This window comes from Vidua chalybeata, chromosome 1, assembly GCF_026979565.1.
Source record: "Vidua chalybeata isolate OUT-0048 chromosome 1, bVidCha1 merged haplotype, whole genome shotgun sequence".
Lineage (NCBI taxonomy): Eukaryota > Metazoa > Chordata > Aves > Passeriformes > Viduidae > Vidua > Vidua chalybeata.
This window is the reverse complement of record NC_071530.1, coordinates 62,433,987-62,451,147: the sequence shown is the minus strand read 5'-3', so window position 1 is coordinate 62,451,147 and position 17,161 is coordinate 62,433,987.

Here is a 17,161-nt window from a genome sequence, read left to right as displayed (position 1 = left end):
CTACACTGAATACAGAAAATATTTTCTGCAATGTTAAGTAAATCCTCCATTCAGATGACCTATGAATAGCAGCATTTGTGAAAAGCACAAAACCAGAAAAACCACTAGCACATTTTCCTGTGCTTTCATGCCCTGACACTTCTCTCACCGTATTATCCTCCTTTCCCATCTGTGTAATGCCAATCACAGTATAAAAATCCAACTGCAGATGGATCCTCAGAGTCCACATAACAGAAGTTTTGCATGACTGCATTAATTTCTAAGTTACAAATCTGTGATTTGTCTTCCTCCTTCCCAGCTCTCACAAATGGACATCATATGTTCACTAATGCCATTCTCTCCATTTTAAAAACCCATATAGATTTATCTGCTGTCTTTCTGTTTGCAACTATATCCCTAACATAATGGATCATGGCCCTTAAATAATAAAATTAAAGCACTAGGAAAAAATCAGACAGAGAAAAGTATTAGATAAAAAGAGTCCATAGTAAGAGGTATGCACCAGCTCCTCATCAACTGCAGTTCTCTTTCCCTAACATTTGAGTTACTCCCCTACTTAAACTGCAATATGGATGCAGAGCAACAGGTTTGTATCTTCATGTAATTAAGGAAATGGCTTTGCTTTGCTGATGCACTCTGCCGTAACATACAAATAGCACAACAGGATTAATCTGCCACCTCTGACACCTTGCCCATTATAGAATCCTAGACTCAGACTCATTCAGGTGAGAAGGGCCTCAAGAAGCCTGTTATCCAACTAATCCCTCAAAAAAGTCAGCTAGAATCAAACCAGCTTACTCAGGGTTTTATTCAGTTGAGCCTTGAAAGCCTCCAACAATGGAGGGCTTCCAAGAAATCTATTCCATTTCTGTTCTCACAGGGAAGGTGATTCTCCTCCAAGACAGTCCATGACATTGGTTCTCACTCACTTCCTACATCTACGCAGAGATTTGCTCCAAGAGGATTCCTTCTATGCTTTTCCCACAGAGTGAAGATAGGCTGAGCAGCCTGCCATTCACTGTACTGCACTTTTAACTTTTCCTGGAGATAGGTACAATGTTTGGCTTTGTCCAGGAGCTGGGGCTCTTCCCCAGTCTCCATGACTATTCAAAGACCACACATTTGTACAGACATGAACCATCTCTCTCAGCAGTCTTGAATGCAGCCTGTTTTATCCCATTGACCTGCATGGGTTAAGTTCTCCCAAGTATTCCCTGATATGGTCCTTGTCACTTGATGGGGCTCAATGTCTTTCTTGAACTCTTTCATTAGGAACAGAAGCCTATGAAACCTCACTCGTGAGGACTGAGGCAAAAGAGACGTAGGTACCTCGGCCTTACCTGCGCCCTCTGCCACTAATTCACGCATCCCACTCAGAAACAAGCTCCATTCTTGTCTCAGAACCCTGTGACTATTCATTCTTGTCCCAGACCTTGTGGCTAATCTTGGTACACTCAGCATACCCTGTCAGTACCACTGATGCTCATGTGGATATGCAGCAGGAGGTGACAGTCAAAAAGACAGACAAGCCTCAGCAGACTTCCCACACCATCCCAAGTCTGAGCACCTGGTAGGCAGAAAACCCACAAAGGCTTCGAGTCAGTGTGGTAGATAGGTGCCTCCATCCCACACATGAGATATTCTCCAGCAGCTATCACCCTCCTCTTTCTCTTTGTGCAGAAACACAGATAAATTAAGCTGTGTCTGACACCTCCCCTGAAGGCCATAATTTCAGGGCGCAGCACCTGTTCTGTAACTACAGAATAAGCCTGCTGCAGGTGCAGAATTTCAGGGCTTTGGGAGAGCATTCCAGAATAGTACAGAAGATAAACAACTGATTAAATGAAAGAACTATTTGTCTTAATACAATTGTTGTTTAAAAAGAACCCAAACCAACAATTTCCTATATGTGTATAAAAAGCTCAAAGGATAAAAGTATTTGCTCAATTAAAAAGACAAAACATTTGCACAATTCTTACCCAATGAGTGACCCTGCAAGAACAGCAATATAAAAGATTCCCCCACCTGAACAAGTTTCAGCAATCTCTCTTCATGTTCCAAGCTTTGTACATGCATTTAGGAAAAGCATTCCCCTCCCTCCTGCACCAAGTCACACACAATTGGTTTGTTATGTCTCAACAGCCTCCTTCAATCACCAGTATAATTATTTTGTTTGTAATGAATTTCCATGGGTAAAACAGACTGGAACAAAGCAAACGCTCTGCAGATAAAAACAGGGATTCAACCTCATAGCTCAGTCCACCATAATTACATTTAGTACTGAAGCTTTTGCCAGAACAGCAGTGATACCTCACACTACCACTATTAACCTTGACCAAAACTACATAGAAACAAATTATTAAAAATACATCATTTTATACCAGACCACAGGCATTGGAAGTTTACACCTGATCTGTTTGTATTACAGACCAGAACTAATTTCCAAAAATTAGGAATGAAACTTCATAGAACTATACTTTTACAGCCTTTACCTCATACAATAATGACCATTGCATTATCTCCCAATGATATTGAAACATTCCTTATGCTTTCTAACTAGCCATAATAACTAGTGAAAACCAGATTTCTTTGCAAGTTCCTTCATTGAACTGTGGGAACCAGATTTCTTTGCAAGTTCCTTCATTGAACTGTGGACTTGTTACATGCTCATCTAGATAAGCAGTAGAATTTTAGCTACCTGTTATCTAAGGTATAGGTGACATTTTAAGGGCAAAATAATTACATGCCATTGAGCCCTTTTCCCTAGGCCTGTTCATAGGATCATTTAGCAGGCAGTATGCATTGGGTCTGGCTGAGATGGAGTTAATTCTCCCCTCAGCAGCCCTCACAGAGCTGTGCTTTGCATTGGTCGCTGGAAAGGTGCTGCTAACACTCCTGTGTTTTGGCTCTGCTGAGCAGGGTTGGCACAGCATCAGCACTGTCTCCCCAAAATTCACCAGTAGGCTGGAGGTGGGAGATATCTTGGCAGGGGACACAGCCAGGACACAAACTGACCAAAGGGACATTCCACACCATATGAGCTCAGCTCAGATATAAAAACTAAATTAAAAGGGGAGGAAATGGCAGGGGACTATTTGTTATTTACAGCACTTTCCTTCCAGAACAACTGCTTCTTGGGAAGTGACATGACATCACTTGCTGATGGGAAGTAGGGAATAAAATATTTTGGTTTGGGTTTTTTGTTTTACCTTTTATTGCACATGCACATTTTTTCTTTATTAAACTGCCTTTACCTTGACCTGTGAGGGTTCATCCTATTTTCTCCCCTCTGTTCTGCTGCAAAGGGGAATGACGGAGCAGCTTGGCAGGTACCTGGTGTCAAGCCAAGGTCAACCCATGGCACAACATTAACTTAGCATCACTTCAGTAGTTTTGTGGTCTACTTATGCAGCTAAAATTACATAGGCACAAGGCATCTGAAATGGCCAGAGTAAACCAGCAGAATAGTCCAAAAGGTCAAAGGTCTGGTCTGAAACTGAAGGCCATTTAAGACAACCACTGGTATGGCATTCTCAGCTAAGGCATACACTAGAAGGATTCTGTTTATCTATTTGTATATCAGTTTCAACCTGTACAGGAATATCAATTACTTTCCAAGGATAGCCCTCACCTTGTTATTTCAAAAGTGAGGAGTGATAACAGCATATGTTGATTTTCTTATCTTTCTCACAAAAAGTCACAATTTAAAATAAACACTAACCTTGCATCTCACAGAGAAAAGGACATTTATTCACCAGATTTTTTAAAGGTGTGAAATTCAATTTAATAATAACAACAGGTATATTAAATAACAATGCTTTAGAAAATATATGTAATTAGGTGAGAACATGGTCATTTAAGTAGATATTTCTATTGAATCTTTGCTAGACTCCGTGCTTGTCACCAAATTAGATGTTGTCCCATGGTATGCATTATAAATGAGGCAATTCATTTCATGAGGTTTATAACCAGTGACTGGAATTATAATCAACAATATATATTAGTGCTTTCTAATACCTATAATATTTGGGAGCTTATTATGAGTTCACGCTAGTTGCATGTGACAGTAACTCCCCTGTCTTTGTAGAAACTTCTGATTTATGATGGGGTACAGAGGAATAAAGTCTTCAAATTTATTTTAAATATTTTGGTGCTTAAATATGTTTTTAAGGTACACAGTATTGTCAGACTATTTGCATACTACAAGGTATTTGCCAAAAACAGAAGAATGGGATGACTTTTGTTTTTAAATGGCTATCATAATTTACAAACTGCAATCTTTCCATTTGCATAAAGCTGAAGGTCATTTACTCCCTTAGCCCCCAGAAAGACCAAAGGAATGAGACTATTCTTTTTTTCCTTTTTGAAGCTACTTGCTTCAAAACATGCAGCAATCCTGGCTCTCTACTGCAAGCTAGATTAAAAAAAAAAATAATAAAATATATCTTTTCCTACACCTATCATTGAATCATACCAAGAAGTTTTTCCATTTCTCTCAGCAGGAAATGCCCCCACCTCCAACAGCTGTAATCATTTAAAATGCATCACAGTAATCTTATCCCATAGGTATCTACTGAATTTTTCTACCATACATATTAGATGCATTCTCTATTCACATGTCAAAAGAAATTGTAAAATTATACCTTAAGTGCCACAAAACCAACAAGAAAGAATTTATGAAAAGTCAGCATCCCTACAAAATCTTGATGGGGATGGGAATTCTTTTATGTGCAACATATTTAGACATTGGGTTGCAACTAAAGTTACAGAAAAGAAGGGTTTCTCATTGACAGGAAATGCCAGACTCCAGGACAAGTGAGACTAGAATATGGAAGTATTAGCCTCTCTACAAACCAGAAAAGTAAAGAGATTCAGTCATATTGCCCAGGGAAGACTTCCTGCACTCCAGAATCTCAGTGAAATTAAGGCTTGCTAATTTTCCTTCTCCTCCTTAAATATCTGCTACTGTATTAAGTGATATCCTCAGTTTTCCTGATCAGGTACATAGGCCCCCTGTATCTACAGCTTTCAATCAGCCCCATTAGGCATACTGTCCCAGAATCATTGTCCTTGAAAACTCTTACCAGGTTTGCCATTCCTTAAATCCTGCCTCTGAGATCTCCAAGGTCCATTCTATAGAGACATGGCCAAACCCATGTGAAACCCAATCTCATCTGGTTCCTGGCATGGGAGCATAAAGCATGGAAATTCTAGCTGGCTATCCAATCCTATAACTCTGCAAAATTTGCCATTCCCAAGAGAGCCTGCTTAGCAGGTTTGTTGCACAGCGACACAATCTGGAATCCTGACAAGCAGAGTGCCACAAGACTGATGATGCAAGGCTTTCAAGATACTCAGCTCAAAGGCAGAACTAAGAAGTGGACAATTCTGACCTTAACACCACAAGAGTTCACATCAATCCTATCTCAGACCCTGCTGAATGGAAATCCCACTGCTCTAAAAATGTTGCAAAGAAAACATTCCAGGCTTAAGAAGGTGACATTCTTCTGAACACATCCAGTTTCTTCTGTTTATCTCCAAATATTTGTCCACACTCAGCGGCATCTTGGCTCAGCATGTAATTTTCTGCACATTGATCCACTAGGCTGATTAGAATAGAGACAGAAAAATTTTGTTAACAGGAAAAATTTTTTCAACAAATAACCAAGAATTGAGCTGAGCTTCAAATGCTCTGTTCAACTAAATTCCAGCCAAAGCTTTCAGGTATAAGACTGGTTATTTCACACAGCTGTGAAACAAGGAAGAACAAGAGCAACATTCAACAGTTACTTGGGGATTATAAGAAATCCAGTGTGCTTCAACCATTAATTATATTCTCAATACAACATGTTATTGTGAAAGCTGGAAGCATAGGGAATCATTCTAACCTCTGAAGAATATTTTGACTTGATGGGATATAAAAATAATTTTACAACTATGTAAAGTATAGCAGAACCACATACACTCAAAGAGCACATACTCTCTCAAAGAGAGCTGATTTCTACTATTGCAAATAATTATATTGTCTAGGCCACTGAAATGCTGAAACACTCAGCTAGAAAAAGACATTGATTTGGTTTCTTGTTACGGTAAGCATAAATCTAGAGTATTGCCACTGAAGCCAGAGTTCTTGCATAGCAGCACCAAAGCAGGACAAGTGTCCTACCAAAATTCTTTAACTTCTCCTGTCTTGAAAGCTAGAGTTGAGAAATAAAAATAAACCACTCCATAATCACACAGTAGAAATCCATAAGAATGTCAGCTTTTTATACTGAGACTCTGAAAGTCAAGACTTACTCAGCATGAAGACAAAGGCAGAAAAACCTATACTCTACAGGAAGAGATACACACGACAGAAGACTCAGCACATCCATTTCATATGTGGAGGCTGAGGAGTAGGAAGAATAAACATTTCTGTTTTTTTAAAAAGCTTTGCAGCAAGTCCATGATCAGTCTGAAATAGGATGAATATAAAACCACTGAATCTTCATACTTAAAATAAACATGCAAGGTCAATTGATCAAGAAAACACAGGTGTTAAGCCATGAACCAAGAAAAACACCTTCACTTTCAAGCCAGAGATTTAGGAGGAAAGAGTGAAAAAATATGCATTGGTGAGTAGCCATTGTAAAAAGTGAACAGCAACACAAAAACATTAATATCTTAGCCTGAAAAAGATTTTACAGCACAGTCACTGGCATTCAGCAGAAGGGGAAAAAACCCATATCACCATAGAGTCATAAATAAATTGCTGAGACAACAACTGAGGTTAAGGCCTTTTTGAAGAATACACAAAAGGCTGAAGGCTATAGACTTGTCACATCAAACCAGGGAAGGTTATTTTCCTAGAACATTAACTAATAAATAAGTGAAGAAAAGGCAAGGCATGAGGTAGTCTCCCACGTGACTGACTTGGACGGGGATGCCAAAGGACTTAGAGAAAAGGGATTTACTCCTTTGTAGACCACTGTGTTTGGAGAACTCTGATGGCTCTTTGTTTGCTTCCTCCTTGAAAGCTTCCACCTCTGGCTTGTATTATTTACCCTTACCCACACTGACATCTGTCAGCTGTACTCTCAGAGCAATTTAACTGGTATGTCCTCAACTGGCCAGTCATGCTCAAAAGGACACTACTGTTTTCCAAGTTCCTCAGCTATTCCCTATGCACAAACACAGCTATTCACTTACCACATTCATATGTGGCTTCTGCTGCACTGTGCTTGATTCTCCACTACAGATTTCCAGGAAGCAATCTCACAGCTGAGCAATCATGACTCCCAGTGCAATAGAGTGCCACACTTGGCTCCCTTCAACAGATAGTGCCTTCTCTACAGCACCTAGAGAACGAGCAAGGATGTTCTTTATATGAAACACGCATGGAGGAATGGACCACCAACACACACCCTAGAGCCTGTATTTTTTATTCTTTTTCCCTTAAAACAGAAACAAGCAGGAGAACATTTAACAGCATTTGAAACATGAAAAGCATCAGATTTTATATGGTGTGCAGAAGTCACAGAAATGCAGATATTTTGCCTTACACAGCTGTTTGTGTTAAAACAGCTACAGAGCAAGTTAGTTTCAAAATGTACACTTTAAAACAAGTTTGCCAGTTTCAAGAATCACAGACCCTAAAAATGAGATTCTATTCTTGATACCTGGAACTGAAAATACAAGCCACTGTAAGACCTACAGCCACAAGAACACAGCATAGTAGAAGGGACTGGTGTTCTGACAGAGGTATCTGATATGAAACTTCAAAATTAGTAAGGAAGTCCAAATTATCCCATACAGTAAAACAGCATTCAGAAGCCTCTCATAAGCAAAACTGTACACAGTGAACTACTTTTGACTGAACCAGATAAGAGCTTCCCTTTAAACTTCTTTTATAAAACATCTTTTTCTTCTGAATTTCCTTTCAAAATACTCTTAGAGTGGTTAAGAATCCTCCTCAAGTCCCAAATGCAGAGAGTTGATGTAGAAGACTTTCTCTTCAGCTGTTATTATGCAAAATATAAGGATCCAAGTAAGGTTTTCAGCCTTTCCATGGAACAGGAGTCTCTATCAGTCTGTATCTATTTCACGAGGATGATTCTGAAAATAAGCCTGTGAATGCCTATCTTTACTCAGATGAATAGTGACAGTGAAGTCCTGCAACACATGAAAGCATGTCTTTCCAAACCAGGAAGGGGAAACAGGCTTTCTGCAGTCACCGTATATATTTGCCTTGAGTCTTTTGAATAAAAGACAAGGCTGTACTGAGACATACCTTCCACAACTACATTCAAAGAACTGCTGCTTTGATCCAAGTCTGTCCTGTACAGCTCCCACTATTTGCATATCCAAGTTCCTAGTGATACATGGAAAGAGCACAGATCCCTCTCCCTGAGTCAGACAGAGATTACCTTTTCAAGGTGGTGGAACCCAGCAGCGTTCTTCACCAGTTTCCCACTCTCTGTAAAGGGGACTGTTTTGTTTTCTACAGCATCAGGAAAAGGTATAACACAAACAGTACTTCTGCAACTGGGATGACCTGCGCTCTCCTCCTTTCAAAAATTCAGGTCACTTACCTCTCAGGTATTTGTGTAGACCCAGAAGAAGAGGGCTTCCGATTTTGTAAGCCCAGGCACAGGGTGCAGAGTTCATCAGCAGCTGTAGGGCAAAATCATACACTTCTAAGTGGAGGCCAAACACTAATTCTGCTTTCACTATGATGAAAGAAAAAAACATCTTCCATGATTTTGCAGTGCTGCTGCCAGATTATACTCTCATTCTACTACCTGCCTCCTGTCCCCAAAAGTCTACCTCTCACATTTGATAGTATCTCTACAAAGTTGTAAGGGCTGCTGAGACCTTTCTGGTGATTTTCAGATAGACATCTACAATGAACACAGACAATCATCTACCCCTGAGTTAGGCCAACTGAGCTCTCCAATAATGCTCAGGTATTGTATTGCCACCATGAGAAGTCAGCACTAGGGCCTGGAAAAGAGGTTTTGGGATTTTATCAGTTTCCAAAAATACTCTCAGAACTTTTGCCATGGCTACACATTTTATTACCACAACCTCTATTTGGAATAACCCAGAGCAATAGCATAACTACAAAATCACTAAATTCTAAATACCATGCTAACGATTGGCCTCCCTTACAAGAAGATTGACTTTCTAGAAATATCCAGCATAACAGTAAATTTTGCACATTTCAAAACCTAAGGAAATCCCAAATCCATTCTAAAAGACACATATTCCAATGCTTATCATCTAACATGAAATGTATTTGCAATACCTGGCTTTTTTCAGAATTAGGAGGTGGTTTATGTATCGAATGCTACCAAACAAAAAGAAACATCTTTCGAAATACAGTAAAATAAAGTTTAACAGTTCCAAAACTGGAAGAACCATGGGCCCTTCCCTTAAAAATTCCTGTTGTTGTAACAGAAAAGGCTCTAGTATGCAATTAAAAAACAAACTTGGATTTCACAAGCCAATCTTTTATGAAATTTGTAACTTACTTTCTTTTCCATGTAATAAAATGCTGGAGTTTCTAAAACACCCCGTATTCTGCTGCTGTAGTAGTGAGGACTCCCACTTGCACATAAAGGTCTGAACTCTGCAGTTTTCATACAACTACTGGTGAGATAAGCCCATTGCTGACTAGAACTTCTGCTGCAGTAAGAAAAGCACCATCTACACCAGGAAGCAACAGAAATTAAATCAGAACTAATTTAAGGACACAACAGAGAGGGGAATCACAAAGGTACTTAAAACATTGGTTTGCCCTTCACCGTATTTGGTGAACTGCGTTGCAGAGGTTTTTAATGAGGATTGATGACCAGCTGGGGTTAATGGCCCTCAGCTGCACCTCAGGCCATTAACTCCTCCCTATCAGTTATTAATCCCCAGGACATACCCTGTACCTCTCTCCTTATTGCTTAATCATAAGTAGCAAGAGATGATCAACCAGTCAAGATCCTCGTGTGGTGTGAGTACTCCTGTTTTTGCCTCTTCACACAGCATGTCTTATGCTTCAGAACAAACTAGATATTACCACACTGAGGTCACAAAAGGATGAAAAAACACATTTTATCTGCTGACTGCATTTCACATTCCTTATTTAGAATAAACATAATATTTATAGCTTGTATAGTTTGTGAAATTACACAAATCTGTTTGCAATCCCACTGATATTAGACTACTGGGGGCTCTTTTTCTTTGCAGCTCTAGAGCATACTATGGGGCTACTGCTCTTATTACTGCTAATTTTAAAGCAAGAAAATATCAAGCAGATGTTATCAAATTGTAGCCTGAGAAGTAAAAGCCCTGAGGTCAGACCAAGACACTGCACCCAAGAGGCCTGTAGAAGCACAGCATCACAGGACTGGAACACTGAGTTTTTCTTTGGAAAAAGCACAGCTCAAAGGAGAGTCCATCCCTACCCCTGCTTTTCCCCACCCATTGAAACAGTGGTTTGGCCTAGTCTCGAACCCATATGTTAGTAGAGGATGATCAGAGATTTTGCACTTGGAGCTAATATAAAAGTAAGAATACAGTCTTTCTGTTTAAATTCTATTGTAGAGAAAGACTGCAGCAGAAATTGATTTGGCTGAAGAAGGGAAGTGAAATTTGTATGATACGACATCCTATGGACAAAAATTACTTAGTGTTTCTTTATTATTTGCACTCCAGATTTGAAATTTTTGAGAACATGGCTATGAATCAGGACATATATAAGTAACATCCTTTAATCCAGACCCGATGAGTTCCCCCACTCTGAAAGATGATACACAAATACACTACGGAGTGATCTGAAGATCATCTATCTTGACTGCATCTTCAGTGAGAAATCCTACATGCTCTCACAATGTCATTTTGTATCAACCTCACAGAAATAGCAAAAAAGTTTATTTTTCCCTTTTCAGTTTATTTGAACTGTCCATGTTGTGAGGCTTGTGGGGCACTAATATTTTTTAAATGGATCGACAAATTATGTCCTTGTGTCTGAGAAAACTCTTACAGGTAAAAGAAATTGTGACTTTCATCCTATGAACACTGAGAAGATCATTGTCAATAAATGCTTAAAAACATCTAGGAAACAAGTACCTCAAGCCCCAAAGGCTACAAGCTGTTGATTAATATTATGCTCTTTAAAGGGAATAAGATCACATTAAGCTTCAGATCAAAATACAGATCTTTCTAGGTCACATTTATCAATGATCCATGGTGATATAAATTAAATCAATTGCATCTTTTATTTGTATACAATTCATAAATTATGAATGTTCTTCTACCCTACTTAAATGTAATTATCTACAAACATAAACAATACTTTCTGAGCTCCTTCTGACAATGTCATAATCTTCATAGTTATGGGCACGACACATTTTGAACATTCAGTAGAATAACATCCATTTAGAGAGTTAGAGCTAAAAATCAACATTTGTTCAATAAAAGTTCTCCCAAGACGTGGGTGATGTCAAAAATAACAGAAGACTCAAGAAAAAGATTGTTCAAAGAGGTAGTATATCAAATTCCAGAACAGCTTGTTTAGGTCCTTATACCACCTCAGCTGTAACAACTTTTTCATCAACTTCAGTAGGCTTTGGATCAGGCTCCAAGTTGGAATGGAAGTTGATGATAAAAGTAGGAGTGCACTGGCTGATGCCAACAGGATTTGGATCAGTCCATTGTCATGAAAGCTGTTTACAATGTATAAGTAATCCATGCTGTGCTATATACACTACCTCTCTGCTAAGGACAATTAAGCTAGTGTAGCTTACTGACTCACTGTTTTTACCATTTGCACTGCCAACTGATGGATTGCTGAATATTTTCCAAGACAAATCTTTAAATATTTTTTAAACTGAAAATCAAAAGATTTTCATGGGGTTTATTAAAAAAAAAAAAACAATAGAAGCTCTCTTCCTCCTACATTAGTGTCTTTTAACCTAGGAGCCAAGGCAATCCTGATGAAATATTTTTACATCAACTGTCCATGTTTTACAGACTGTTTTTCCCTAATTAAATGAATCAGACATATCATGTCAGTCCCATTTATTAAACTTTGTTAATTATTAGGAACATTCTCATACAAAGAAAAAAATTTAAAGATTTGTTTAATGTCATATCTATATGTGGTAGATAAAATTATATTCACTAAAGTTACTGATTTAATTCATTTGTTTGGAAGTAGGTAAGAACTATGAATACATATGTCAGTTCACTTTAATACTAAAAACACACATTGTAAGCAGCAACAAGTGTACATTTTTAGAAATCATTTGTGTAATGCGCTGGACTTATAAAGTCAGATTCTGAACTCTTCCTATAAAGGATTTACAGAATATAAGGGACTTCTATACAGCTATTGTGCTTGCCTCTTAGAATGGGGATTAAATAAGCAGTTATATCCATCTTGAGCTTTTGTACAATTTTTTGTAAAGTACATACTTAAACTCAACTAATCACCAGAATGGACTTCTGCAGAGACTAATGACTGAAATTCCTTGGTACATTTTATGGAATAGTGGTTCATAATGGTCTGTCCCGTCCTTAAAGGATATAAGTACATTATGAAAACAGTACTACTAACAACTACAATATAAAGAAGCTTGTTTTCATGTCATTATAATGATAATTCACACTTATGAGCTAATTGTTCATGTAGTTTTCTACCAAACATATAATAAGGGAACACTGGATATGGTCCTTTAGAAACATCTGTTGAAAGGGCTTTGGTCACTGGCATTCATAATTCACGTATCACCCAACCTAGGAATTCAAGTTAGCAGCTCGAATGCTAAGACAGAAAATAAGGTCTAGAAAATAAGTCTGCCCATAGTTCATGGCAGAAGACAGACACCAAGGCAGTTCAGCCCGCTGAAGATCTTTGGACAATAGTCTGTGTACCTGGGAATGATTCCTAACTGCCAGTTTCAGATGCTGCCTTATTCCACATGCCAACTCTGTATGAGGTCAGAATCAGGCACATATGATCTCTTCTCCCATTCTGCCCTAACTACTGCAAGAAGGAAACCTGACCTTCTGGGTGAGGAGGCACCACAGCTTGCTCCAACTAGATCTTTGATTTAGACAAATCAATCTTATGGCTTGGAAACATGCCCCACTGATGCAGTATATGCCACAGCATATGTCAGAGTTGAGACAGCCACAATACAGAATAACACCATACAATATCAGAAAGCATCAGCCCATACAGAGTAACACCGTACCGCTTCAGAGGGCTTCAAGCAGCTACCCATAAAAAGTAACACCACAAGGCAGCAAGTGCCTACCCTTCCTGTTCTTTAGACCAACCTTTTATATCTGTCATGTTCATGCATTGCACCTGTGTACCTTCTGTTTCCTTTGGTGATTGGTCAGTGCACCTGGGCACTCCATGTCTCATTCCCTTCAATGCTGCTCCCATGCTTTTCATAGCTGTAGCCTGCTGGGGATGAGGCTCAGCCCCAGCCCCACTCCCAATTACCACAAACTGTGTATCTACACCCCACAGTGTACTCACAGGTCAGTTAAATGCAGCCTTTCTCCTTAGAAGTACAATCTACTGATAACATGTACATAAATTGGATCTCTTGGGTAAATGCTTGCAACTGGTTGGGATGGACCAGTCTTTATAAGAACGTCACACTTGAAGTATGGGATGTCATCCAGAGGAATCCAGACAAACTCATGAAGTGGGCCCACAGGAATCTCATGAAATGTAACAAGATCAACTATAAGGTGCCGCACACAGTTTGGGGCAATCCCCCTTATCAGTACAGGCTGGGAGATGGATTGAGAGCAGCTCTGCCAAGAAGGGCTTGGGAGTTCTGGTGGGTAAGAGGCCAGACATGACCCAGCAGTGTGTGCTCCCAGCCCAGAAAGCCAATTGTATCCTGGGCTGCATCCAAAGCAGTGTGGTCAGCAGGGTGAGGGAGGGGATTCTGCCCCTCTGCTCTGCTCTGGTGAGACCCCACCTGGAACACTCCATCCAGCTCTGGGGTCCCCAGCACAGGAACAACATTGACCTATTGGAGCAAGTCCAGAGGAGGCCAAGAAGATGAACACAGGTATGGAGCTCCTCTCCTATGAGGAAAGGCTGAGAGGATTTGGTTTGTTCAGCCTGGAGAAGAGAAAGCCTTGGTGTGACCTAATTATGGCCTTCCAGTACCTGAAGGGAGCTGTCAAGGTTTGACACTGGCGCAATGCCAGCGCCCCCATGAAAATGCATCTTCCCCAAATAAATGCTGTGAGATGTTATCAGGAACAGAGCAGAGCAGGCCCAAGCTTAATAACAAAGGGAAAAAAAACTTTATTAAACTACTACTACTACAGAAAACACATAAACTAAATCCAGGATGAAGACCTTTTAAACCACCCCTCCTCCTCCCAATTCCAAAAACACCCAGCCATGAAACATCACCTGGGATTCCTGATCAAATTACCACCCTTCAGATAATCAATACTCAAGCTATCAAGGGAGAGAGAAGTCTCTCTTGCACCACAGGCCCCCCAGGAAACACAGTTGCCACCCCCTGTGTTTCCCCGTCACACATGGCAACCGCCCGGAGACAATCTGCCAGTGTGACACTCTCCTTTCCATGTCACAGTGCTCTCACCACCGTGCATGGACAGACTGCTCATAGGGCTCCTTTAAGGATGCTTTGCCACGGACCCAAAGATACAACAGTTCAGCTTCTCATCCTGGGACTACAGTCCCCCCCCGTTTTCCCCTGGGGCCAAGGGTCCAAGAACAGAAATCATCTTCTTCCCGAAGACAGAGGGCATCACCATTCCCTCCTCAGCTTTCTTCTGTTCTTGCCATTCCTGTGCTGTTCGAAGCTGAAACAGGTCTCCTTGGGTCACCACTGCATCCCCCTAAAATGCAGTCTCTATTGCAGGAGATTTTGGTTCAGTTCATGGCTAACAAGAAAAGTCCAGCCAAAAGCTACTTCGTCATCTCCTCCCACCTAAATATTTCTTCTTCTAACATCTCAGGTCCCGGACTATCTCTCTTCCACTACAAATCAAGGAGGAGTAATATTTTACAAAGCCCTCATTTCCTGGAAAGGGTTAAAAGTTCAGACTCCCTGGACGGCTGATATCTCGGTCCAGCGTTCCGTCTCCCACACTGGGCACTATCCCCCCGCCTTCTGCATCTCCTCTGCCGGCAAATTTCCAGGTGCCGCCAGGTTCTCTGTCACCTTCCCTCTGTGTTGGGGGGTGGGGGGGGAACAAAGGCATCTCCGCTTCTCTCCACCTTCCGTCCACAGGAGCTGGCCTGGTTCCAGACCTTCAGCCCCTCGGCCTACCTGGACAAGGCCGCGTGGCTTCCCCTCCCCCACCCAGCCTAAGGCTGGGCAGGGGAGAGTCTGCACTCTCTAACGACTGGAACCAAAGAGAGAGTTCCCCTGGGAGTTCTTGCTTTTAACCTCCTGTGTTCTCAGAGGCGTGTCCATACTTTCAGTGGTCACTCCAGGTGCCAATATCCAAACCTGACCACTGATTGGTTTGACCCAACTTCCTGGAAAAAATTCACTTCCATGTCAAACCACGACAGGAGCCTTCAGGAAAGATGGAGAGGCACTTTTTACAAGAGCATGTAGAGACAGAACAATAGGGAATTTATTCAAACTGAAAGAGAGTAGGTTTAGATCAGATATTAGGGAAAAAATCTTTACTTTGAAGGAATGAGGCACTGGAATAAGTTGTCCAGGGAAGTCATTGATGTCCCATCCCTGGAAATGTTCAAGTCCATGTTGGATGGGGTTCTGAGCAACCTGGTCTAGTGCAAGGTGTCCCTGCCCAAGGCAGGGGTATTGGAACTAGATGATCTTTAAGGTCCCTGACAATCTGAGTCATTCTATGATTCTATTAATATAATTGTTCACTAGAAGCAAAGATAAGGACAGATTCATCTCTAATTCTCTGAAATACAGATCTTAAATTTGGTATTGCCTAATATGTTTCTATCATTCTACAGACAGTGACAGAACAAAATACAACAGCAATATAAAGCAGCTCTATAAACAATATCTATTTTCCACTACAAAACTTGCCTGCATTTTTAACACTAGAAATACAGATCTATATTCAATCCTTCAGAACCCAGCTTGCATTTTGAACATAAATTTGCTTCGCCCTACTCATGGGGAGAAGGAAGAAATCTAATCAAATTCTACTGAGTGTTTTCTCTGCTATAATTTAGTGGTAAAACTGGCAGGCTGCCTAACCACGTCAAAAAAAGATACATTTGAAATGCTGTAACTATAAAATAACAAGGAAGCTTTTAGCCACATTCATGTAGTGGAGAGTATGAAAATGTTTACTTGTAATGTTGTTAGCATATGAAAAGATTAATCTAACAGGAAAATACATTTTAAAGTTGTGAAATTGTCTTTCTTGGTGTATAAATATTTTATGTAAATAAAAGCGGATTTGAGATTCATATAACATTTATATATTTTTAAAACTAAAGGCATAGCAACTGACTCTGCAAGGCATTTTTCAGTAATCCCCTCACTCTGCTATCTCCACTAACGCCTTTATTTGTTTATACTAGCTTTTCCCCTAATGAAGATGGCGCCGGTGGTTCTGTCTGGCTGAGCTGATGACAGGACACCATCACCTTCCAGGGAAGGCATCACTGGGAGAGCAGGCTGGTTCTCAGCTCAGTAATTCTCATTGCAGGCTATGGTGAGAGAAAATTGATGCCAAAGACATGAATAAGGAAAGGTGACTTTCCCTCAAGATTGTGATTGGAGAATTTTGAGAAAATTGGGGTGACATATAGGGATGGTGCTCTAAGTACTTCAAATGTCGGAGGTCATTCCCTCAGGCTGGGGGGTTTTTTGCCTCTTTGCAACTTTGTCATCAAGTTGTCACTGGAACACAAAAGTAATTTTAGATTGCTAAATCTAAATTGGAGACAGCTTCTCAATCGCATGATACAGAGGGGTAAAGGGGCCTAAACACAAATTGAAAAACAGACATTCTTTTTTTATTCCAATTCAACTTAATCAGGGCTTTTTTTTTTTTTTTTTTTTTTTTTTTTTTTGGTGACAATTTTTAAAGTGTCCTCCATTCAACAAACAGAACATAATGGCCTGGCAGACTAATGGCCAACTAACAATACCAAGTAATTTTCATATGATGTAGGCAG